Raw genomic sequence first — 25,606 nt, 5'->3', positions numbered from 1 at the left:
TTGTGAGACAGCCTGTATTTACAGTAACTCACAAAGAATGACAGCATTATATAAAAATGTAATATTTAATGTATTAAAAGAAGCTAAAAAATTACTAGACAAATAATAGGAATGCAGACTCGTTCTAAGGACAGGTTAACAGAGGTGAGTCTATATTTGGCTCTTTATAGAAGGAACTTAATTCTAGTGTACAAATGCTTCACTACTGAAGTACCGGTTCATGTATAATAGTGTCATTTGGAACATGTCATAGTGGTACAAGGAAGAGCAGCCATCTTGTTGCTTTTCCAACATTTAACACTACATAAAAAACTCTAGCTAGAACAGCAAACCCATGTAAAAATCTGGTAGACATATAGGCTGGAATGTGGGTGTATAGCCCATGGTACAATAGCAGCTAAGCAAACTCAATAGCCTAAGGCTGTGAGCTTGTGTAGTTAAATGGAATGCAACACTAACACTTATCTACTGTTTGCTTGACTCTCTCCATCAAATTTCACTCAAACATATTTTACAGGCTTTCAGGAAGACATCACCACTGTGCCTTTCTGGTTCCAGGGCTTGTATGCTCATACTAGCTGGCTACCACTAAAGCTGACTGGTAGCCCACTTTGTCTCTCTAATGGTCCCATACTTCCATCACCACAGCCACTATCACCTTTACAGCGTCTTTCTCCACTCCTTTCAATGATTCCAATTAACCTTCTTAAAGAACATTTCCACCAACATTACAAGCTCCATTAAAGTAAAGTAATCAGAATAACTACACAAGGAAAACTCATTATGCAGATTAACATCAGACTTATATAACTAAACCTTTAGTAACTAATCAGGGGGTCGTGAGGCCCCTTTTTTTTCTCTCCCCCCTTTCTGATGAAAGATGTCAACACAGATATTGTTAACATATATGAATAATGTGTGTATAACAGCAAACTATAATAGTTATGTTGTAATAAGTGTTATATATATATATATATTCAACAGATTCTTACATGAAAAATGTTTGATGGATGACTGACAAAATGGTTAAATTATCTGATGTTTCTTGAAAAGTCTTGGAAATAATGGCGATCTTCTTGACCTTCAACTTCTAATGTTTATACATACTTTGATCTGATGTGTATTATCATATGTGACATATTCATATAGCTTCAGATATATTGGACACTCATATTCTAATGTATATTTCATGGATTCAGATTTCTTTAGTTGCTTTCATAATGCTTTTCTTTTTTGTTTTTATACTACATTCTAAGCGGAGATGGATAATTTGTGTAGTTTGGTATTGGAGAGGTGGCGGATGAACAGTTTTTAACTAAACCAGAAACTTTATGTTTCATGTATGTGTTTGTAAATAACTTGCAGTTTTTGAAAGTAGTGCTTAATACACATTATGCATCCATGACAAGTAAGTTTTCAGTAGATTTCAAGTCAACATGGAAGAAAGGTCTTTCAGTTAGTAATAACATACACATTATAGTCAATGGCTTATAAATGTTTGTCATTAAATATTACTGGTTTGAACAATAATGTCAAAAGAGCTGGTTTGCTTAAATATATCAAAATGCAGGAAACCCATCTATTAAAAAAAGATCTACAAAAATACTCATTCAATGGCTGTACCATTCAGGTTTTAAGACTAAGAGAAGGGGCACTCTTATTCTATGGAAAAATACTTATACTATGCCAAGAATTATAGATAGAATTTCAGATAAAGATGGGATGCTAAACATGGTTATTTTTGGAAATCAGTAGGAAGTATTATAATTTGATTAATACATATTGGATACCAGGACTGAGTACTAAATATGTTGACAAATATCTGGACCTGATTACTTTAAATGCAAAAGGGGAAATTATAGCAACGGGTGATTTTAACTGCCTATTATCATGCAATGATACTTCTAAAAATGGTAAAATAAAACTAAAATCTCAAGCCAAGAAGTTAAATGACTTTACAAACCAGATGAACCTTAAAGATATGCATGGTCTAAGAGAACATTATTCCTTAGTCTATACTCACTATTCATATCGGTTTGGTACACAAACAAACATTGATAAGTTCTTTGCATCAAATAATATATACTCTAAAATAAGTGACGTATCTATAATGACTTGTTCACCTTCGGACGATAATGCTATAAACTTTATATTAACTACACATACAGATGATTTAAGACTTCTACAGATAATTCCTGCTTACATAACTAAGTTAAATGACTTTAGGGAATGGATAATGAAAGAAATAGACATGTTTATGGAAACAAATGATAATGGTGACGTGACTGATACTATGGGCACCTTTAAAGTTTATATATATGGTAGAATAAAATCTTGGTACCTTAAAAAAAGGAGAGACTGGGACAAAGAACTTTTAGACTTGCAAAAAAAATAGACAAGATAAAAATGGATGCAAAACCAAACAAAGTAGCACATGATGAAATGACTAAGTTAAATCAAAAATACTTAGACGTTCAGAATCATAAGGTAGCCATAAACCTGGAAAATTTGAAATTACAATCTTATGCTGTAAATCTCAAATATCTACATAAAATAGCGATATGATCCAAAAAAATAAACAATCAAATTCTTACCTGGATATGTCAATGTATCAAGCTTGGCTAACTCTTTCTAGAATATGTAAAAATCCGCTAACCAGTTTACTGTGTAATTTAATTTAATCCTGACTTGCGCTCAGGATTAACTGTAACCTGTGGAACTTGTTTAACTTGCTTACTTATGTAATCTCTGTAAATAGTCTGTTTGTAATATGTAATGCTGGTATTATGTAATGCTGTATCTGCTTACCCTTGGAGCTTTTCTCCCCGGGCCTCCGCTGAAAATGGACATGCATCCAGTCGGACTATCCCGGTCAACAAATGTAAAATAAATAAAATAAAATAAAATATGAATGAGATTAAATATAAAAGTGACGGTTCAGTTAAGAGTACATCTAACTTAATGGGCAAAATAGAAGTATTCAAAAACTACTATAAAGATATAAATAATAACACACCACCTTTGGAGACAGGTAATGCAATACATACTTTTATTCAAGAAAATATAACTACTAAGGTGTCAATGCAACAAAATAACATATTAAATAAACAAATAACACTAACAGAAGTGAAAGAGCAAATAAAAAAATTGAAAGATAATAAAGCTCCAGGACTGGATGGAATAATTCCTGAACTATATAAGATTTTTCCTGAATATATAATAAAGAAAATGATGAGTGCCTTTACTATGGTTAAGAAAAAATGTATAACCCCTCCATCGTGGAAATGCTCAATTATCTCCCGCATATTAAAACAAGGTAAAGACCCCAAATCTTGTGATTCATATAGGCCAATTTCATTACTAAACACCGATTATAAAATTTTCATGACAATATTAGCTAACAGGATATGCTGCGGTGGTACGGCGGTAGCGTTGTTACCTCACAGCAAGAGGTTCTCCCGTTCGATTCTCGGCTGGGCTTGGGAGTTGCTTCTGTGTGGAGTCTGCATGTCCTCCCCACGGTTGGGTAGCGTTTGAAAGACATGCGTGCGTAAATGGGCGTGCCTTCGTTAAAGGTTGGGCATCGAGCTGGCACCTCGGCGTTTCGTAAAAATCTACTGCCAATCATTAGCGGACCAGAGTTCCGCTGTGGCGACCACTTACCGGGAAAAGCCAAAAGACAAACAACAACATTAGCTAACAAGATAAAGGAAATATTACCTAATCTAATATATAATGATCAGACAGGGTTCATTCTTCATAGAAAAGTGTAAGATAACATTATTAAATTACTATCATTAATAGACATAGCACGCAAATACAAAAAACAACTAACTATTATCAGCCTAGACATAGAAAATGCTTTTGATTCTATTACTTGGTCTTATCTACAAAGAATTCTGTTTGGTTTTGTATTCTCCTCAGACTTTGTCAACTTATTAATGAAAATTTATAGTGGGGCACAAGCTTATGTGAAAATCAGATCATGTCTATGCTCACCACTAGAAATCCTCAAAGATACTAGACAAGGTTGTCCTTTGTCACCATTATTGTTTGCTCTTTCAATGGAACCTTTTGATACATATATCAGAAATAAGCAAAATACAAAAGGCTTTCAAGTTAATAAGGACTACTGTCCTAAGATACAATTATTTCCTGATGATATGTTGTTAACGTTGGGTGATATTGATGATTCTTTACATGATGTTATAAATACCTTAAGCTAGTCTGAAAGAATTTCAGGGCATAAATTTAATCATAATAAATCAAAACATTTCTAATTAACAAAAAGATCAACAAAAACCTAAGAAAGAATAACCTGTTTAACTGGGAGAATGATGTATTAGAATATTTGGGTGCCAGTGTAAAGAGTACATGGAAATACCGTTTTAAATCAGTTGTAATTTAAGTGTATATTTTGTTTCCATCACCATACATACATTTTTTCTTATTTTTATTTATTATTTTTTTTTTTGGTTCTCCTTCTTTTTTCCACTTTATTCAAAATGATGTGTAAGAACAGTACTAACTAATTATACAATTATATATATTGTTATAGATTGTTTTTAGGGTTCTTGTACACAGACCTGAAGAAGTCTAGAAGGAAGAAAGCGATCTTAGTTAACAATAGGTTATGAAAACAGAAATTGATTTGTATATATTTATATATATATATATATATTTTTTTTGATCGCCAAATGAACTAAGGTTGATATAATTCCAGCCATGTAGTATATTGTCTTGGATAAAATCACAGACTTAATAATCTGGTTAAATAAGAGGTACACATCATTATAAATTTTATTTAAAGTACATAAGGGTTATATCATTATGACAGCTACCAAGTAGGGCAGGAACAGCTTGAATGTCACACTGATTGGGGAAGGGATGTGAATTTAACATGTGTACCAATAACACTTTGTTTTACAGCACAATAAACCACTCCCATGCATGATAAAAAGTATATATATATATATATATATATATATATATATATATATATATATATATATATACACACACACACACACACACACACACACACACACACACACACACACACACTTATATTTAGAAAGCTTGTGAGGAAATTATTATTCTATTTTTGTTTTACTTGGATCACTTGTCTGTGTACTTAATAAAGGATTTTTGACTGGAAACAGACTGCCTGCCTTACTTGGATTACTTTTGAATACTTAGTAATGCTGTACAATTATATATTTTCTATTATTATTTTTTGTTTTGTTTTGACTTAAGACGAGTTTAAGTTCACTACTTCTACTACTATTGTCTGATCTGATTAACATACAGTGATTAACTAGAAATATATGGACTGAAAATCTTCCACACAGAGAAGTTTCTTGCACTGTTTTATAACTGTAATATTTCTAACTCACTAATCCTATTCAGTGTTCCTATACCTAATGTAATACCTAAATCTAATATTCAGTTACTCTGGTCAATTCTTGTAATTGCCAAAATAGTTATTACTTTGAACTGGAAAGGTAAACAAGATTTAATGTTTAAAGATTTTATTAATTTAGCAAAAGCTGTTTGTAAAAAAGAAGTGCAAACCATTTGTTATAGAACTCATAACATTACTCATAAAAAAATAGCATGGCAAAAATTGGAAAACCTTTTGAACAAATACTAATAACTTCTCATGCATAAAATGATTGTTTATTATGAATGAATGTAAATAGTTTTGTTATTGTTTTATTGTATTTGTTATATGTACATTTGCATATGTTTATAATGAAAACAAAATAAAAATGTTTTTGGAAAAAAAAAAGAATAACTACACAAATCATAAGGCTACAGGATTCTATTAAAAAATCCTTGAAAAGCTTATACAATCTACTCAGTATATCCAAACATACAGGATCTTATCAAGTCACAAACATGGATTCAAGACAGTAAGGAAATCTGGACCCTTAGAGCTGAAATACTTCAGAACATGAATAAAGGTATGTTCACAGGCTCCCTATTAAATGATCTATTAAAAGCTTAAATTTCAATTGACCGTGCTTTTTTTTTTTTTGCTAAAATCCCATTTAATTTCAAGATGTACCACATGATGCTAAACTGGTTCCACTTCTTCCTACATAAAACAGATACTTCAAAATTCAATCAGGTTGCATTTCATCCCTCAGCCCCAGTAGACTCAAGTGTCTACAAGGCACAGTTCTTTCTCCCCTACTATTCTCTTGATTAATTAATAAACTACCCAATGACCTCCTGGTATTTAGCTATCATTCTATGCATGGACAGCATGGTAATTTATAGGTCAAGTATCTCCCACATAAACTTAAAGGCACACAAGACTTATGGTTCCTATCATTCTGGTTCTGCTGTATTTATTACTGCTTATTACTAGTCTGATTACATTGTAACTGTTATTCTAAGGCTCTTAGTTTTCATTTAAGCTATTGGGCTTCAAACTAGTTATCTTATATAAGGAAGGTTTGTGGTCTACACTCTTGTGGCGGGAGAAGTAGCTTACACCCTTCTGAGTTGGGAATTGCTGATTGAAGGTTTATTGTGTCTGTTATTCAAAGTTTCTTTGTTCTGATTTAAACACTTGGGCTCCAAACCAATTATTTTACATAAGGAAGTTTTGTGGTCTACACTCTTGTGGCATTACTGTCAATGTCAATGACAGTGCACAGAACTTATTGTAAATGGCATCACCCACACCAAACCGGAGGCCACTGACAACCTTTTGGCTGACAGGTTCAGCTCAAACTTCTCCCCTCACTCACCCCAGTAGTCCAAAGGAAATACTGCATACAACAATCCCCCAACCACTACTATAGAACAGATCATCAGTGTACTTTCCAAGGCCAAAAACACTGCATATATGGGTCCTGATAACATCCCAGGGTATTAAATAAATATCATGAAACATCACCTCTCTGGTCCACTTGAATCACTTTTCAACTGCAGCCTTCAGTTAGGTTGTGCACCCAAGGAATGGAAGATGGCTGCAATCATTTCCCTGCACAAAGGATGTCCAACCACTAATCCAGGAAACTACAGGCACATAAGCCTTACCAGCCTAACACTTAAGGCCATACCAGCCTAACACTTAAGGCCATAGAAAGAATCATCAAGGACATGATCAATGAGGACATAGGTAACCTGCAAACACTAGACCCATCACAATTTGGCTGGATGAAAATAAGACTGTCCAATTAGCTTACCTCTAACTGACCAAGGCTTTTGATACAATACCCCACTCAGGCATCATCAACAAACTCACGAATTTAGGTATAAACCCTTTTATCACCCACTGGATATCCAAATGGCTTACTGACAGGACCCAGGAGGTCAAAACAGGTGAGGCCACCTCCAACAAGAGGCCAGTCACTGGCAGAGTCCCTCAAGGCTCGTTAGTGGGCCAACTCCTTTTTGACATCTATTTCTCTGAAATGCAAGCAAATGTTGGAAGGTTTATGGCTGACCAAGTTTGCAGATGACTGCAAGGTGGGGGTTATCATCGACTCCCCTACAGACACTAGCATTCTCCAATGTAAAGATGAGTTTATCTTTTACCCAGTTTAAGCACAACCTAGACCAGAGGATAGGGAATAGGAAATTTACACTGAGTCTGGCACCCATGTCCCTAATGGACAGAGGCAGCTTACCTGCCTGGCCTTCAATGTTCTGCTTGGATACAGGACATCTTTATTCTTTTGTGAAAACTTGGCTAGGCTTAGAAAGGCCCTCAGGGTTTTTGGCCTAGTAACAATCTATGAATCTATGAACTCTTAAACACCAAGGAGATATGCAAACAAAAGTTATGCTATTTATAATTAAACAAAAGTTAGCAAAAATACCAATTAACTGGTTTATACATTACAAAAAAAAGTACAGTTGTGTACACTTACCATAAATGTAGATGTTTGAGTGTATTCACTGTTGCAGTCATTACATTTGGGTTATCTGCCTGCAGGTAGTCCTCAGCTGGCCTGAATACCAGAGTCTTGGATTCCTGCATAGGATGCTGTCTCTTCTTCCATGACGTCAGATCGTCAGAGGTATAAAACATGCAGCCGATGCCATTACATCAGTTTTTCTTGCCACAGATGTCAGGTGCCCCCATAATGGGAAGCAATTATATGTTATGTTACACCTCCAACAAAAAGCAAATACACCAAACAAGAAGGAAAGGTAGAGCCAAGAGAATTCAGGGGGCTGGAAGGAGGGTAACCAGGACTGCAACAGTGAATACACTCGAACATTTACATTTATGGTAAGTGTACACAACTGTACTATGCTCTTCGTGTTTCACTGTTGCAGTCATTACATTTGCGTTGATTCCCAAAGATAAGGAAGGGAGGAGGATGTTAGAGAGCATTAGGACCAGCTATTAAGCCCTACAATACTGCAGTGGCAAAACCAGCTCTAGATTTAGAAAAATTAGGCATGTGGCAATGCTTGGTGAAGGTATGTGCAGAACTCCAGGTAGCAGCTTCTAGGATGTCGCAGGTAGGGACTCCTCTGAGGAAGGCTGTAGAGGTAGATGCAGCCCTGGTGGAATGTGATTTTATCCCCTATGGGGTAAGTTTTCCATGGTGCTTATAGCAGAAATGAATGCAATGGGCTATCCATTTAGAAATGGTTTGTTTTGAAATGGCCTTCCCCTCTGCCCCTGCAGCAAAGCCAACTAGCAGCTGTTCAGATTTTCTGAGAGGCTTAGTCCTGTCCAAATAAAATCTAAGTTGTCTGTGCACGTCCAAAGAGTGCAGTATTCATTAACCATTGTTTTGTGGATTCGGGAAAAAGGTAGGCAAATGAATGGACTGATTTAAGGCCACACTAGACACCACCTTGGGCATAAAGGAAGAATTGGTCCTGCGGGAAACCCTGTCTGCATGGAAGATAATGAAGGGCTCCACTGCCATGAGGGCCTGTAATTCAGACACTCTTATTACTGAAGTAATGGCTATAAGGAAGGCTGTTTTCCAAGAAAGGAATTTCAATTCTGAAGTTGCAGCTGGTTCAAATGGAGGGAGGGTGAGCTTTTCCAATACAAAGTTAAGATCTCAGGCTGGTGTAGGGGCTCGCCTGGGGGGGATCTTAAATTTTTGGCCCCTCTAAGGAATTGCTTTAGCAGGGGGTGAGAGAAGAGGGGTGATTCAGTATTATAATGTGCTGAAATGGCAGAGGCATGAATTTTAATTGGCGAGAAGGTTAAGCCTTTGTGGAGCATTTCTGTTAAGTACTGAAGAATATGAGGTAAGCTGGGCACAGTTGTGCCCATCCCCTGAGTCTGGCTCCAGGAACAGTATCTTTTCCACTTTTCAGCATAAGATTTTCTAGTACAAGGCCTCCTTGCTTCCAGAATTACATCTAGCACCTGCTTACTGAGGGATGCTATTGGAGAGCTCAAGGAATTAGCCAGGCTATAAGGTTCAGGGTTTAAAGCTGAGGGTGCAGAATCTGGCCCGACTGCTGGGACAGCAGGGAAGGTGTCTGAGGTAGGTGCCATGGCTCCAGCAGTATCATACTGCGCAAGAGGGGGTACCAATGCTGGCGTGGCCCATCTGGTGCAATCAGTATTGTCCTTGGCTTGTCCTGTTTGATCTTTAGCAGAACCTTCGAGAGGAGAGGCAGAGGGGGAAAGCCATAAACCGAGAGGCTTTCCCAGGTGAAGGACAGGGCATCCACTTTCCAAGCTTGACTGTGGGGAGTCCTTGTGCAAAATTTGTCCAATTGGTAGTTTTGAGGGGAGGCAAACAGGTCTATCTCTGGAGTCCCCCATTTGTTCTTCAAGAGGTTGAATATTTTTGGTTCCAGTCTCCATTCGTGTGGGTCCATGAGATTTCTGCTTAAGTCTTCTGCCAGTGAATTCAGCTTGCCTGGCAGGAATTTAGCTTGTAGGTGCACTTAGTAGCTCAAGGCTGTATTCCACAGAGCCATGGCTAGTCTGCAGAGAGGGTACGAGTGGGTTCCCTCCTGCTTATGTACCACATAACTGTGGTGTTGTCTGTCTTTACCAATAATTGTCCTGGAAGGATGTGGTCTTTGAAGGCTCTCAGGGAATTCTGTACAGCTAACATTTACTTTTGGTTGATATGCAGGTGCATCTGACTCGGGTTCCATTTTCCCTGGATGCACTGCCCTGCCAAGTGAGCCCCCCATGCATAGTCTGATGCATCTGTTGGTAGGGTTTGGGCGGCAGGGGGTAGAGTAAAAGGGAGCCCCTTGTTGTGGTAGCAGGTCTCTGCCCACCAAAGGAACTCTGTCATTATACAAGGAATGATAGGAATCACTGATTCCAGGTCATGAGAATGTTGGCACCATAGGCTTTTTACACACCATTGTAGTTTCCTCATACACAGTCTTGCATATGGAATTAGTAGAATGCAAGAGGTCATGAACCCCATGGCTTGCAGAATTTTCCTTGCAGATAGCTGGGTCTTTGTGGCCAGTAGTTTGAAGCAGGCTGTCAAATAAACTTGTTTCTCTGGAGTGAGGAAAGCCATCTGGGAAGTTGTGTTCAAGCTTGCTCCCAGGAATACAATCTGTTGGCAGGGTACTAGGTGAGATTTATTTTCTTTCATGGTGTACCCCAGTGAGGTTAGAAGCTTCTTTATGAATGCCAGATGTCTTAATAGCAAGTACTGGCTTTCTGCCTGAGTCAGACAACCGTCTAGATATGGGTACATTTGAATATTTCTCTGCCTGCAAAATGCAATGGCTGGAGCTAGACACTTTGTGAATATCCTGGGCGCAGCAGATAAGCCAAAGGGAAGTGCAGAGAACTGATAGTGCATGGAGCCTGCCCTGAAGCATAGGTATTTCCTGCAAGATTCCCTTATTGGAATGTGCAGGTAAGCTTCCTTTAAGTCTAAGGTTGCCAACCAAGCATCTTTGCCTAGCATAGGAAGCAGCTGTTGAAGTGTTAACATTTTGAATTTTGGGATTACCAAAAAGGTGTTTAGAATAGAGAGGTCCAGGATAATGCCAAGAGCTGTCTTTTCTGGGTACCAGGAAAAGTCTTAAATAAAAACCTTATCCCCTTTCTTCTGCTGGGACAGGTTGAATAGCCCTGATACTTAGAGAGAAAGTACAGTTGTGTACCTACCATAAATGTAGATGTTCGAGTGTATTCACTGTTGCAGTCATTACACTTGGGTTATCCTGCTGGCAGGCTACCCGCAGTCGGCCCGAGTTCCAAAGTCTAGGTCTGTCGTCGGTCGCTGTCGCTTCTTCCCTGATGTCAGTGCACCAGGGGTATAAAAGATGCAACCGACGCTATTTTCTTCAGTTTTTCTTGCCCCAGATGTCAGGTGCCCCCAAATAGGAAAGGCTGGAAAAAATTATGTCAAAAAACATGCATGTACCAAGATAACATTTCCTTCATCTACAAGCAAATACATCACATAGGTTGTAGAGAGTTGAGAAGTACAGAAAGGACCCAGCAATGAAAAGTGGGGATGGTGAGTGGGTAACCTGGACTGCAACAGTGAATACACTTGAACATCTACATTTATGGTAGGTACACAACTGTACTATGTTCATCGTGTTTCACTGTTGCAGTCATTACACTTGGGTAGAATCCCAAAGCTGAGGCTGGGTGGCTGGGCCTAAATAGGATTAGGGGAGGCTACCAGGCCCTGCAGAACTGCAGTGGCAAAGCCTGCTCTGGATTTAGAGTAGAGAGGTAAGTGGTAGTGCTTAGTGAAAGTGTGCACTGAACTCCAGGTTGCAGCTTCTAAAATGTCTTTGGTTGGTACTCCTCTGAGAAAGGCTGCTGAAGTGGCTGCTGCTCTGGTAGAATGTGGCCTTATGCCCTTAGGCACTGATTTGCCATGTTGTGCATAGCAGAAGCGAATGCAGTGTCCTATCCATTTTGAAAATGTCTGCTTTGAGATAGGCTTTCCTTGTGATCCTGCAGCATAAGCTACACACAGTTGCTCAGTTTTTCTGAAAGCTTTTGTTTTGTCCAAGTAGAATCGTAGCTGTCTGTGTATATCCAAAGTGCGCAGAAGTCTCTCCCCTTTATTCTGGGGATTTGGATAGAAAGTTGGCAAATGAATGGTTTGGTTAAGAGCCACACTGGAAACCACCTTTGGCATAAATGTTGGGTTTGTTCTTAGAGAGATCCTGTCCTGATGAAAGGTTCCACTGCCATTAATGCCTGCAACTCAGACTCTTCTTGCTGATGTTATTTCTAGGAGCAGAGCAGTTTTCCATGATAAGAATTTTATATCAGCTGTGTTGGCTGGCTCAAAAGGAGGCAGTGTGAGCTTTTCTAATACAAAATTGAGGTTCCAAGTAGGTACTGGTGCTCTCCTTGGGGGTCTTATGTTTCTTGCCCCTCTAAGGTACTGCCTTAGCAGTGGATGTGAAAAAATAGGAGGTTCCGTATTGTAATGAGCTGAAATGGCAGAGGCATGGATTTTAATAGATGAAAAGGATAGGTCTTTGCCCAGTATCTCAGTTAGGTATTGTAAAATCTGAGGTATATTTGGAACAAGTGGTTCGAGTCCTTGTGCCTGGTTCCAAGCACAGAATCTCTTCCATTTTTCTGCATAAGATTTCCTAGTGCTGGGCCTCCTGGCTTCTAAAATGACATCCATAACAGCTTTAGAGAGAGGTGTGGTGTGAGTGGCTATATTATCTGCCATGCAGCCATATTTAAGGTTCTGAGTTGACTGTGTAGAATCTGATTGTTTTGTTGAGTCAGAAGATGAGGAATTTGAGGTAAAGGCCAGGCTGAGCCTCGAGACAAGCTCTTTAGGATTGGGTACCAGTGCTGGTGTGGCCAGTCTGGGGCAATCAGGATCATTTTTGTCTTCTTTTGTCTGACTTTTAGGAATACCTTGGGAAGAAGAGGCAGTGGAGGGAAGGCATAAACTGTCAGGGTTTTCCAGCTGAATGAAAGAGCATCCACTTTCCATGCTTGTGAGTGATAAGTTCTTGTGCAGAATTTCTGTAGTTGGCAGTTGTGAGGGGAGGCAAAAAGATCTATGTCCGGGCGTCCCCATTTCCTTGTTATCATGCTGAAGACCTGTGGATTTAGTTTCCATTCGTGCGGATCCATGAGATTTCTGCTTAGTTCGTCTGCCATTGCATTTTTCTTTCCTGACAGGAATTGTGCCTGTAGATGTACTTGATAGGTCAGTGCTGTGCTCCACAGAGTCATGGCTTGCCTGCAGAGGGGGTAGGAATGTGTGCCCCCTTGCTTGTTTATGTACCACATAACTGTGGTGTTGTCCGTCTTTAGCAATAGTTGTCCTGGATGTAGTAGATCCTTGAAGGCTGTCAGGGCAGTCTGTACAGCTAGCATCTCTTTTTGATTGATGTGAAGATGCATTTGTTCCTTGAGCCACATGCCCTGAATACATTTTCCTGCCATGTGTGCCCCTCAGGCATAATCCGATGCATCCGTTGTTATTGTCTGCCTGGCTGTGGGTAAGGTGACGGGATGTCCCTTGTTGTGGTGACAGGCCCTGGACCACCAATGAAACTCCTGTTGTAGACAGGGAATTATAGTTACTATTGTTTCCAGGCTGTGGCAATGTTGAGTCCAAACACTTTTTAGATACCATTGTAGTTTCCTCATATGCAGTCTTGCATATGGAATTAGTAGAATGCAGGAAGCCATGAAGCCCAGGGCCTGCAGAATTTTTCTTGCAGGGAGCTGGGTTTTTGTTGCCATCATTTGAAAGTAATGAGTCAGATGCCTTTGTTTGTCTGGCGTGGGATAAGCCATCTGGGTAGTTGTATTTAAGCTTGCACCCAGGAATATTATCTCTTGAGAGGGCACTAGTTTTGATTTCTTTTTGTTCACTGTGTACCCTAGGCAAATTAATAATCGTTTTACAAACGCCAGATGGTTTAGTAGAATGTCCTTGCTCTCTGCTTGAATAAGGCAGTCGTCCAAGTAGGGATATATCTGAATTCCTCTTTGTCTGCAAAATACAATTACTGGTGCCAGGCATTTTGTGAAGACCCTGGGCGCAGTAGATAAGCCAAATGGCAGTGCAGAGAATTGGTAATGCATTGAGCCAGCTATGAATCTGAGGTATCTTCTGCAAGATTGTCTGATTGGAACATGCAGGTATGCCTCCTTGAGGTCCAAAGTAACTAGCCAAGCCTTCTTGCCCAGCATGGGTAGAAGTTGCTGCAGTGTTAACATTTTGAATTTTGGAACATCCAGGAAAGTATTTAGGATTGACATGTCCAGTATTGGTCTCCAGGCTTTGTCCTTTCTGGGAACCAGGAAGAGTCTTGAGTAAAATCCTTGTCCCTGTTCCTGCTGTGGTGCTCTTTGAATAGCTCCCATGTCCATGAGAGCAGCAATTTCCTTTTGTGCCTCCACCCATTGGTTTTGTGGCAGGTCCGGCATACCTTTTGATTTTGGAAGGGTGTGAAAGTGGAACCTGTAACCCTGAGAAACTATATTCAGAACCCATTTGTCCTGGGTGATTATGTGCCAATTTTGTGCGAAAAGTGCTAGCTTTCCCCCTAGGGGTGCTGCCAAAAGGTAAGTGCTTGGCCTTTTAGAGGAAAGTCATTGGGACTGTTTCCTACAAGGTTGTGATTTGTCTTCTCCTCCTTTGGGGACAGAAGCACCCCATTGTTTAGGTCTGTAGGAGTCTTGGGGCTGAGATGTGCCTCTTGGGCGTCTGTATCTGCCTCTTTGTGGCTTGTCTGACACCTGAAAGGACCAATTTTTTGAAGGCCAGTTTCTACTAAACCTAGGTGGTTGAACCTGTAAGAAATCCTTTACTGTCTACATAGATTTTGCTTTATCCTCCATTTTCTTTAACACCTCTTCTGCCTTAACACCAAACAAAGTATCATGCTGTAATGCAGCATCCAATAATTTTACTTTAACATGTTCAGGTAAACTTTGTTCTTTCAACCAAGCATGCCTTCGAATGACAGAGCTTGTAACTGCGGCTCTGCAAGAAGCCTCTAATGGATCAAAACCACATTGCAGAGTATGCTTTCCCACTTGTTCAGCTGCATGCAATAATTCCTGCATTTCCTTATTGTCAGGATTCTCTGAATTTGTAAGCATTTTCTGTTTTAACAAAGACATGAGGTACAGTTGATATTTAAGCATGTGAAACTGGCAGTTTAAAGCCCTTACAGCTAAAGTAGCAGAGGTGTAAATTTTTTCCCCCATCTATCCAGAGCTCTAGAATCCCTATCAGAGGGAACAAGTTTTTTATCAGTGGAAGCCTTAACCCCTTTGGGACCCTGAGAAATAGTTTCAGGGTCAGCAGCAGGGTTTTTATAAAGAAATTTATAAGAGTCAGGGACCCTGTAATACCTGTCTGGCTTGACTGGTGCAGGGGGTAAAGAACAGGAGACAGACTGGATTCAGAGAAAACAATATCAACTATATCAAGCACAGGGGGGATAGCCAGGAGGGGCCTGTGTTGAGGCAGTAAAAGAAAATCTCTGAGCCTTTTCTTGGATTCTGAATAATCCTGGCTCTCCCAGTGGAAATGTTCCCTCATGATATGCAGAGTTTCCCCAAAAGAGAAATCCTCAGATGGAGAGGCTGAAGGTATAGATTCTTCAGCATCAGAGTCCTCATAGGGAGGAAGAGAATAACCCTGATCTAAAGAGGAATCAGAGGAAATAGAAACCTGGTCAGAGGAATCATAGTCAGTGTGTCTTGCCTAGGCCTTTTATCAGGAGGGGGATGGGAACCCCTGATCAAAGTAATTAAGTCTTCGGCCATTTTAAGCATCTGTTTCTTTGGCATGGTTGACTGTCCAGGAGAATGCTGTACTTGTTTCTTTGTCTTTAATAGTGTCTTTGACTGTACTTTGGCTGCTGCAGAAGATTTAATAGTAAGCTATGAAGGTCTGAAAACACCCTTAGAAGCCGATGCCTGCTCAGCAGCTCCGGACCTAGCTGAGGGACTATTTTCCGTAGGCCCAATACCTTGAGTATCCAGAGGCCTAGTTGTCTCCACGTGGGAGTCGGATCCAGCCTGTGGCTCTGAGGTAGCGGGTGTCAGGGGCTGCGAAAGCGCCTCACTGAGAACCGGCGACTGGCCTAGAAAAGGCTTCGTCGTCAGTTTTGGACCTCGGATGCCTGTCCTTTTCCTTGTCTTTGCATTTTTTATGAATTCCGGTCATCGGTTGTTCCGACGGCATTATACAGTTAAACCTTCGGCCAAAGTAATGTAATGCAAAATCAAACCGACGTTTAATAGTGCGTTTATTGAATATAGCACAAAACCGACAACTAGTAACATTGTGGTCAGGGCCTAGGCAAGGAATAGAGTAAGAGTGAAAGTCCTTATAAGTTATTTGCTTCCCACAAGAAATACAATTGTTAACTTTTACTGACATTGGTCTGGAGCAAGAAAAAGTTTCCCCAACGGTGTACTTAGTTTTACTGAAGACTTCGGTTCTGAAACTCTATTTCGAAAATCTCAGGAGTCGGCCGACCGGCACTTGCGAACTGCTTCTGCTTCGGGCACCGCGCGGCAAGAAAGACTGAAGAAAATGGCGTTGGTTGCATCTTTTATACCCCTGGCGCACTAACATCAGAGAAGAAGCGACAGAAACCGACGCCGGACCTAGACTTTGGAACTCGGGCCGACTGCGGGTAGCCTGCCAGCAGGATAACCCAAAAGTAATGACTGCAACAGTAAAACACGATGAACATCCTACTGTTCAGCCTCTGCCCACTGATTTGGGGATAGGTCTGGCTAACCGTTTGGGGTTGGTAGGGTGTTGAAGTGAAATCTGTATCCTTGGAAAACTATATTTAAAACTCATTTGTCCTGGATAATGAGTTCCCAGTTTTTTGCATGCAGGGCGAGCTTTCCTCCAAAGGGAGCAGACAGTTGAGCAGGGCTTGGAAGGGTTAAGGTTAAGTAATTGTGACACTTTTCCGTAGGGGGGTGTCTTACTACTTCCAGCTTTGGAAGTGGGAGCCCCCCACTGCTTAGGCCTGTGCGTAGCCTGAGACTGTAACCTAGGTGGTCTGCTGTTCCTAGGTTTGGACTGAGAAGGCCTGGAAGAGAGTGGAAAGGACCAATTCTTTGATGGCCACTACCTACTAAATCTGGGAGGCTGTACTTGCAGGAAATCGTTAACAGTTTGCATAGATTTAGCTTTTTCCTCCATCCTTTTTGAGGACGACTTCTGTTTATTGCCAAACAGGCGTTCTTGGTTTAAGGGAGCATCCAGTAATTTAGCTTTAACATGATCTGGCAAGTTTTGCTCCTTAAGCCAAGCATGCCTTCTAAGTACAAACCCAGTGACAACAGCCCTGCAAGATGCTTCTAGAGAATCAAAACCACATTGCAAAGTATGTTTACCAACTTGTTCAGCAGAATGCATTAAATCCTGTAATTCTTTGTGTTCAGCGCAATCTGGAATCAACATAATTTTCTGTTTAAGTAGTCCTATAATATGCTGTTGGTACTTTAACATATGAAACTGGCAATTTAAAGCCCTAATGGCCAAAGTAGCAGAAGTGTATACTTTCTTACCCCAGCTGTCCAGGACTCTAGAATCTCTATTAGAAGGGGTAGGATTTTTGGCAGCAGTAGCCTTAATGCCCTTTGGACCTTTGGAAATGGTCTCTGTATCCGCAGTAGGATTTTTGAAGAGGAACTTATGAGAGTCAGGTACTCAGTAATACCAGTCAGGTTTTCTGGGAGCTGGAGGTAAAGTGTCTGGGGACAAGAAAGCATCATCTACAATGTCCAGAACAGAAGGTATAGCTAAAGGCCTGTGTTGAGGAAGGAGTAAGAATTCCCTAAGCCTCTTTTTGGAGTCAAGCGGAAATGCTCCCTAGCATTCTAGTACTGCTCTTCCACAGTTTGCTGCTGCTTGCACATCACCGTGCTGCTCCTTAACTTTACCTTCTGTGCTACCCCACCCTGCATCTCCCACACACTACACCTATATATTACCAACAGCTCTTTTCTGCTGCTCTCTTCCGGTCTATTTCTGCACTCTTTTTTTCAGCTTAGCCTTCTCTCCACCATACTCTGGTCCCCTATACTAGCTTCTGTGTTCTTGCTTTGCTACCTCTTTCCCTGAGGAATACTGTAGATGACTCTGTAGTCTTTTTCTATCTCTTCCTGACTCTCTCATTTCCCGGTCGCTATATTTACCTGCGCCTTAGATTGTTTCTGTTGGAGATTCCCTGGAATTTCCTGGTTTAGCCCTGCTCCATTTACCCTCTCTAGGGTCAGGCTCACTTCACTCCCCTACCCTACCTCCATTCCCACCCACTCACGCTTTCCTTACACTTATACTGTCCAAATATACTCCTTCCCTACTTGCATGACCAATCAACATCCACTTCCTCCCAATAACCACTCCTACTCAAAAACACCTGCACTATAATCACATCACTTCCCCTTTTCAACTATTCCCCTCTACCCCTTTTTACCTCTAAACTCTTCAAACCTCACAATGTAACACATCTACATAACATTCCCACTTCTTATCCTTCTCACAGTCTCAACCTATTATCACACTAACCTCCCTCACCCACATACATGTCCTACCACCACAACCACCCCTACTAAGACTGACACCATTCACTCTTATAATCTCCCCATCTTTCTACAACTTCTCCAACATCTGCCTTCACAAATTTAAAATACTTCAGTACACCCTTCTCTCCTTTAAACCAAAACACAACAATTTTTACACATTGCTTGCTCCACTCAACATATCCACTAGTAAGTTACTTCTTTCTGGAGACATCCACCCCAACCCAGGCCCCCCTACTCCATCTGCCAACAACATACTCAATACCTCTTCCTCTAATTCCCTCGCCCTTCTTCAACTACACCTTCCCCACCCTCCCAGCTCTCCCACCTCTACTCCCAAAAGCCTATCTACTCTCTAAACATCCAAAGTCTCATTAACAAAACCACTGAACTCCGCACTTGGATAGCCCATACCTCCCCACACATTTTAATCCTATTTCAAACCTGGCTAAAACCCCATATCACTAACAATGAAATACTACCACCTGGTTATATTATCTACCGTACTGACAGAATCCCAAAAAAGGAGGTGGCGTTGCCTGTAACCATTTCTATTCTCAATTTCCAGCCTGCTTAACTACTTATCCTGAACTGCCATCTAAACTCGCACAAGAAGTTTGCCATAGTCTTCATATATATCCCTCCAGGGAATAATATTCCCACCCTCTGGTTGTCCCACAATATATCTTATGAAACTATCATCCTTGGAAACGTCAATACTGACTGGTCTAAACCATCATCCGACTCCCCACAACTTAGTATCAACTTTCACGGATTCCACCAACTTGTCACATCACCCACACATATGCACAAAACCTCTTCTACCAATCCTATTCTAGACTGGATCCTCACAACCACCCCAAACCTCTATTACAATGCCTGCACCTTACCCAACACCTTAAGTGATTAGCTTCCCACCCTCATCTAAAGACACTCTCCCAATCCCCAAAATCCCACTCTTACAGAGACTGCCGTAAACTTTAATGCCAACATATTTAACTCCACTCTGTCTACCATCAACTGGTTCTTCCTCCGGCAGCTCCCTCTGAATGAAGTCATGCAAACATTTAATAAAATATGCCTTGATATTCTCAACTCTTTTGCCCCTACCAGGAGAACTAGAGTTAAAGCCAATTATGCCCCCTGGCTAGCTAAAGAAACTCAATCTCTTATGCACAAAATAGATACTGTTTGGAAAGCTTGGGTTAAAACTAAAACACCATCACTGCTCCAAACACTACAGAGAACAAATTAACAAAGATAAAAAATCCTTCTACAACTCACTCCAATGTGACAGAAAATCTAACCTACGAAAATTCTGGACCACCCTTACAATTCTCCATCCTGAAAACCCTTCCACTCCCTCCCCTTTCCCAAATACCCAACTAGAAACTGCCACCCATCTCAACAATTACTTCATTGATACCATCCAAAAACTTACACTAACCACAGCTCTAAACCTTCTTTCACCTCTTCTAACCCACACAACAAAAACCTTTTCTCCCTTAAACCTGTCTCCACTGCTTACATCAAATTACTTCTGCTCAAGCTCAAACCATGCCCTCCCTTTACAGATAACCTTCCTCCTATCTTCCTCGAACTAACCACTGAATCCATAGCCTACCATGTATCCATGCTAATCAACAGGTCCATTCTAGAAGCCACTGTCCCAGACATTTGGAAATCATTCTAGACAACCCTTTGCATAAAGATTGGAATTCTACTAACCCATCTAATTACAGACCCATAGCCATACTTTTCTCTCTGTTAAAAATACTTGAAAAATGCATTCATACTCAGATGTTCAATTTTCTTCTCCAGGAAAACCAACCAACTCCAACTCAACATGGCTTCAGGCCAAACCACACTACTGCCACTGCAGTTTTATTCACACTGTAGCTGAGGCCAGAGATAATAAGCAACTTGTATCCTGTCTTTTCCTTGACCTCCCCAAAGCCTTTGATATGGTTTCTCACTCTATACTTCTAGCAAAACTAACTGATCTCAATCTCTTTAGTCCTTCCCCTTGGCTGGTTTACAAGTTACCTCTCCACTTCCTGCTCCTCCGTCCTACCCATCACATCTGTTGTCCTCAAGGGTTCCATCCTAGGCCCTCTTCTGTTCAATATCTTCACCAATGACCTCCATACCTCTTGCAAACAATCTTCCCTTATTCAATATGCCAGTGATTCTGCACTCATCTCCATCTCCAACAATATCTCTGATCTTCATGCTCACACCCAAGACTCTTTCCTCTCCATCAAAAAGTGGCTCTCTGATAATCAGCTCATTTTAAACGCCCCCAGAAAACTAAACTCTTGCTATTTCTTCCTCATCCTCTCTCTCTCACCATAAATCAACCTTTGTCATCACATCCTTTGATAAGACCACCATTAAACCTCAACTCCACACTAAGCTCTTAGGTACCATTATAGATGATAAACTAAAACTTAACTTGCATATCCAGCAAAGTATCAAAAAAAAACACCAAAAAATGGGGTCTACTATACTGAAATAAAAAAATTCTTACCTCAGATGCTAGACTCTCCCTGGCTCAGGCACCCCTCCTTCCCTCCCTTTTCTATGCTGCCCCAATCCTAACTAACACACAATATACAGTTTTGTCTAAACTCCAACAAACATACCACAAAATAGCTAGATTTGCTAACTCTCCTCAACTCTCACCACTGCCTTGCATTCAACTCACTTCAAATGGCTAGAATTCCCCCAACAACTCCTCATCTTCTTTCGGCTGTTCCCGTCAGGGGTCGCCACAGCAGATCACCTGTTTCCATTTCTTCCTGTCCTCTGCATCTTGCTCTGTCACACCAACCACCTGTAATTCCTCCAACAACTCCTACTGTCACAATTTCAAATCACACATTCAATACTATACAAAAAAACTTCCTGCCCTTGTCTCCTCCCTTGTATCTTACTACAGCCCCAATTGTCCTCTCCATACATCTGCTCAACAACTCCTTGACATCTAATAAACCTAACAAAAACATTGGAAAACTACTACACAAATGCTCTGTAGCCCAAGCCTGGAATAAACTTCCTCAGACAGAAGAACCAACCCCCACCCCAAACACTTCAAAAAGGAATTTGGACTATTCCTACTTAACACAAAGCCCTGCCCCCTGTCATGACCCTACCTAATCCTCTACACTATTTCATTCTCGCTATCACTTACACAAACATCTCACTCCTCCATTTTTTATTTTTTCTCTAAACACACAGTTTATGAAATTGTAGACCCACAAGTTAGGCTACTACATCACATGAAAATATGTATATATTAACCTCTACTTTAAAAATCTTCTTTGTACTATAATGATATATCTGTATTATAATCTCTTCTGCTGAATTTACAATAAGATTTTCAAATTTTTTGCTGTACCCATAAATATTTTTGTCATGTTTATATTACTGCATTTGTCTGTATAACTCCGGAGCTTTTCTCCTCAGGTCTCCACTGAAAATGGGCGACTGGCTCAGTTGGACTAACCTGGTTAACAAATGTCAAATAAATAAGTAATGCTGCTTAACTTATACAATATAGAACAATATATGTGAATCTTATTGTTTACTAATGTTAACTTGTTAAGAGTTTGATTACTTTTGTATAAATGTAAATTTGCCTGCCAGAAGTGATTCAATAAAGGAATTTAAAAAAACTATTTAACCAGCTGGATCTCCACAAGGTTATGATGGGCAGAAATGTTAGATATATTCAACCTGACTGTGGAGTAATGCCTAAATCATACATATGCTAATAAATGGCTAGAAAAACATGAACGCTAACTAAATGAGGTGGCACAGCAAATTATTCTACCTAAACAGAGCACATCTCTTCCACATCTGACAGCAGTAACCTCAGTTCATCATTACAATCCCTGCTAGGGAGGATTCAAATCAAGAGCCACAACCTAAGATAGAGCTGGCTGGCACCTCTGCCAGGGGAATTGTCTGGTTCATAACAAGATCATTCCCATTTCCTGTACTGCAAATTACAGGTATGCACATTTTTCTTTGATAAGGGTGCGCTTTGGTCTTTATTCTTTTACTTTTCTATTTCACATTTTCTCTTTTATTTTGTAGTTAAACTTACTCTTTTTAGTATCTCATACTTTATTCCTAACCTTCTGATAAATGCTCACTGAACCAAAGCGCCAACTCCTATGAAACCTGGCTATTTTTGCTTTTTACATTATGCCTCTACAAGGTGTTCAAGATTGCCCCAGTCCACACAATATTTTCCTCTGGTTTGATTACAGGCATTTTCTACAATGGCACAAATCTCACTGGAAAACTGAATTTTAAATTACAAACAGAAGATGTGGCAGCTGTTTCCAGAACCACCTCTATTAAAGGCAGACATGTCTACTACCTCCATACCCAAGACATGATGCTTAACTTTAAAATATAATGGTTGAAACACATGGGAACTGATCCCTCATTTGAGGCAAGTACAGCTACATCTGCCATGCTACTGTTTTTTAAAAGAAACAAACAAGAAATCGATGAGATGCTAGATTCCCCACCACCCTCATTTATACTATGCAGCAGACTAACCTAACATGGATTTAAATCTCATTTTCCCATAACCAAAATACATTCAGTATCCCATCTGCTTTTTTATCCTGATAAAAAGAGAACAGAATGGGTTTTAGTCTAAAACATATCAATGTAAAAAAAAAAAGGGGGGCATGTACAGAAAGAGTAATGTGCAAGTCCCGCAGAAAAGTCAATTGATGAAAATGTGTGCATATGATAAACTAACTCAAAAACCGCTTACAATGTTTCACACAATCAGTTTGAGATTGGTCCCACAAAAGTTGACAGGCAATGAATTCTGCCACCAAATTAATACTGAATAAAACAATATATACTTCCAAGATTTTGATTTTCAAGGAGCACAACGTTAACTATCTCCTGTATATGTTCTGACATCAATTTTCAAAACTAAGGTTTTCATACTTAAGAACTGTACACAAAACAATGTAACATAGTGAAACTACATATGAACTTGATCCTTTCTACTGCAGAAATGATTTTAAGAGAGGAAGGAGGAAGCTTCACAAGCAAGGCCAATGACAAGAGTGGATTTCACCAACCAATCAAGTTTTACTACGCTAACTTAGCAACAAAAACAGTCTATCACACTTTAAGCTCATGTTTCCCAACAAAGACAATTGGCATGATCTGAATGCCTTATTCACTCCCTTTAACGTCCATGGATATAAATTCCATTAAGATATTATATTAGAGCTGATGAAGTCTTTAAAGATGAAAGCACTCATCTTCACAATAAAATATTTTTTTTTTTTCCGCTGAACTCCATGAATACAAGGTAAATGTTAATTATTGTGCCGCTCTAGATATTTACATTTTTATTATATACATCTTCATAGTTCCTCACAGCCAGGTGACCGTAAGTCTCCAAATTTTAACCAAATCTCTCTCCAGCGTTATTCTTAGAATTTTAAGAATGGGTGTAAAGTCACACAGAATTATGGGAAGAAACAGCAGCAGTTAGTACCGAAGATTAAGGTTCAAAGATATTCATGAGCTGGCTTGATTTTTTTCAATCTTCATTTGCCTACTGTGTAAGCAACTATAAGCAAATCACTTAACCAGACTGCTCCCAGATCACCCCTGAAAAGGGACACATCTGTTTAGTGGGCTTACCCATTCAACAAATGTATAAATCGAAAAAAAAAAAAAAAAAAAAACAAATAAAAAGGATCTCTCCTGCCAAAAGGATAAACACAGTCCACTTCCACTTTCCCTTGCCCCACTAAACCATGCAGAAAAAAGTTACATTACAAATTTACCATAAATGCAGACATTTGATTTGATTCAATGCTGCAGTCCCTTATAAATGGGGCTATATCCTACATACAGAGAGTCTGTGGCCAGCCCCTCCAAGTAGCAATAGTAGAAGACAGGCAAAGGAGGGATGGGGCCCAGTCAGACGGTGAGAAGAAAGGTATGTAATGGGAAGTAGGGAGCCACCCCAACCCATAGGGCAACAGAAAAAGGGGAATGATGGAGTGTACCTGGACTTCAAAGGTGAATAGTGAATCTCTAATGAAACATCTACATTTATGGTAAGTGCCAAACACAACTGTACTATATCCAACAAAGTATTCACTGTTGCAGTTAACTACATTTGGCAAGATTCCCAAAGCACAAAGTTCTTAGGTGAATATGTCATTTGTATACAAAGCCTTGCAGGATAACAGAAACAAACCTTGCTCTGGCCCCAGGGGATGCCCCTACACTTGCTGTGTTTAGACAGGGTGTGCAAAGATGACCAAGTAGCAATTTCAAGTATATCATTGCTAGCTACACCCCACCCAAAACCCAAGGAAGGCTGTGATGGCAGCAGTAATCCGACCTGGGATAGGGTTGCCAAAGTTCAATAACAAGTGATTGAATCTATTATATTAAATTTATCAGCTGTTCCTATGTATCCCCCCGATTTGATAGTAATAGCTGAACTATTAGTCTTGCTGTCTCTTTGGTTTGGTCCCTATTCGCTTAGCCTCCAAATCATGACTGATGGTGAAAAATCAAATGTGAACCGAATCTTTGACATCCCCGAATATCTGACCCAGTTAAAGTTCAATAACAAAGAAATGCAATGAGAGAGTCACTTAGAAAATGCTTGCTTGTTAACTGGTTTACCCTCTTTCCCCTTTGCAAATGAGACAAATAACGAACTCCTGCTCAACCTAACAGACCGTCTGTGACAGGTGTAAATACATAACTAAACTGGAGGTATTAGTCTCACAGCCAGTTGCACAGAATGAGCAAAACACTGTCTTACCCTCACCCATACCTATGTAAAACTCCCCAAACTGTCAATGCAAAGCTGCCATATGCTGACGCCACTAAAACATTTCTGCCCAAGCCTCCTAGATCTAAGCAAGAGCAAAAGCCCCACAAAACTACCTCCTGCATCAACAGTTCAAAACCAGCATACAGCATTCTCTAGCATAACTAGAGAAAGGGGTCACTCTTCTGGAAAACAGAAGCACTTAAGGCATCAAGGCTAAGACAATACAGCAGTCAATGTCCTGATCATAGGTGACTCCATAT

General features: G+C 40.0%; 1 protein-coding gene across 1 annotated transcript in view; it reads right to left on the bottom strand.

Annotated features, from left to right (window-relative positions):
* LMBRD2 (LMBR1 domain containing 2) overlaps positions 1-25,606 on the bottom strand; it is a 1,695,734-nt gene that overhangs the window by 1,521,920 nt on the left and 148,208 nt on the right. The window lies entirely within an intron of this gene.

The sequence above is a fragment of the Protopterus annectens genome, chromosome 1.part0 (genome assembly GCF_019279795.1).
Source record: "Protopterus annectens isolate FY-2018-M chromosome 1.part0, PAN1.0, whole genome shotgun sequence".
NCBI classification, from domain to species: Eukaryota; Metazoa; Chordata; order Ceratodontiformes; family Protopteridae; genus Protopterus; species Protopterus annectens.
The sequence above is the reverse complement of the archived record's forward strand: the minus strand, read 5'-3'. Positions and strand labels throughout refer to the sequence as shown.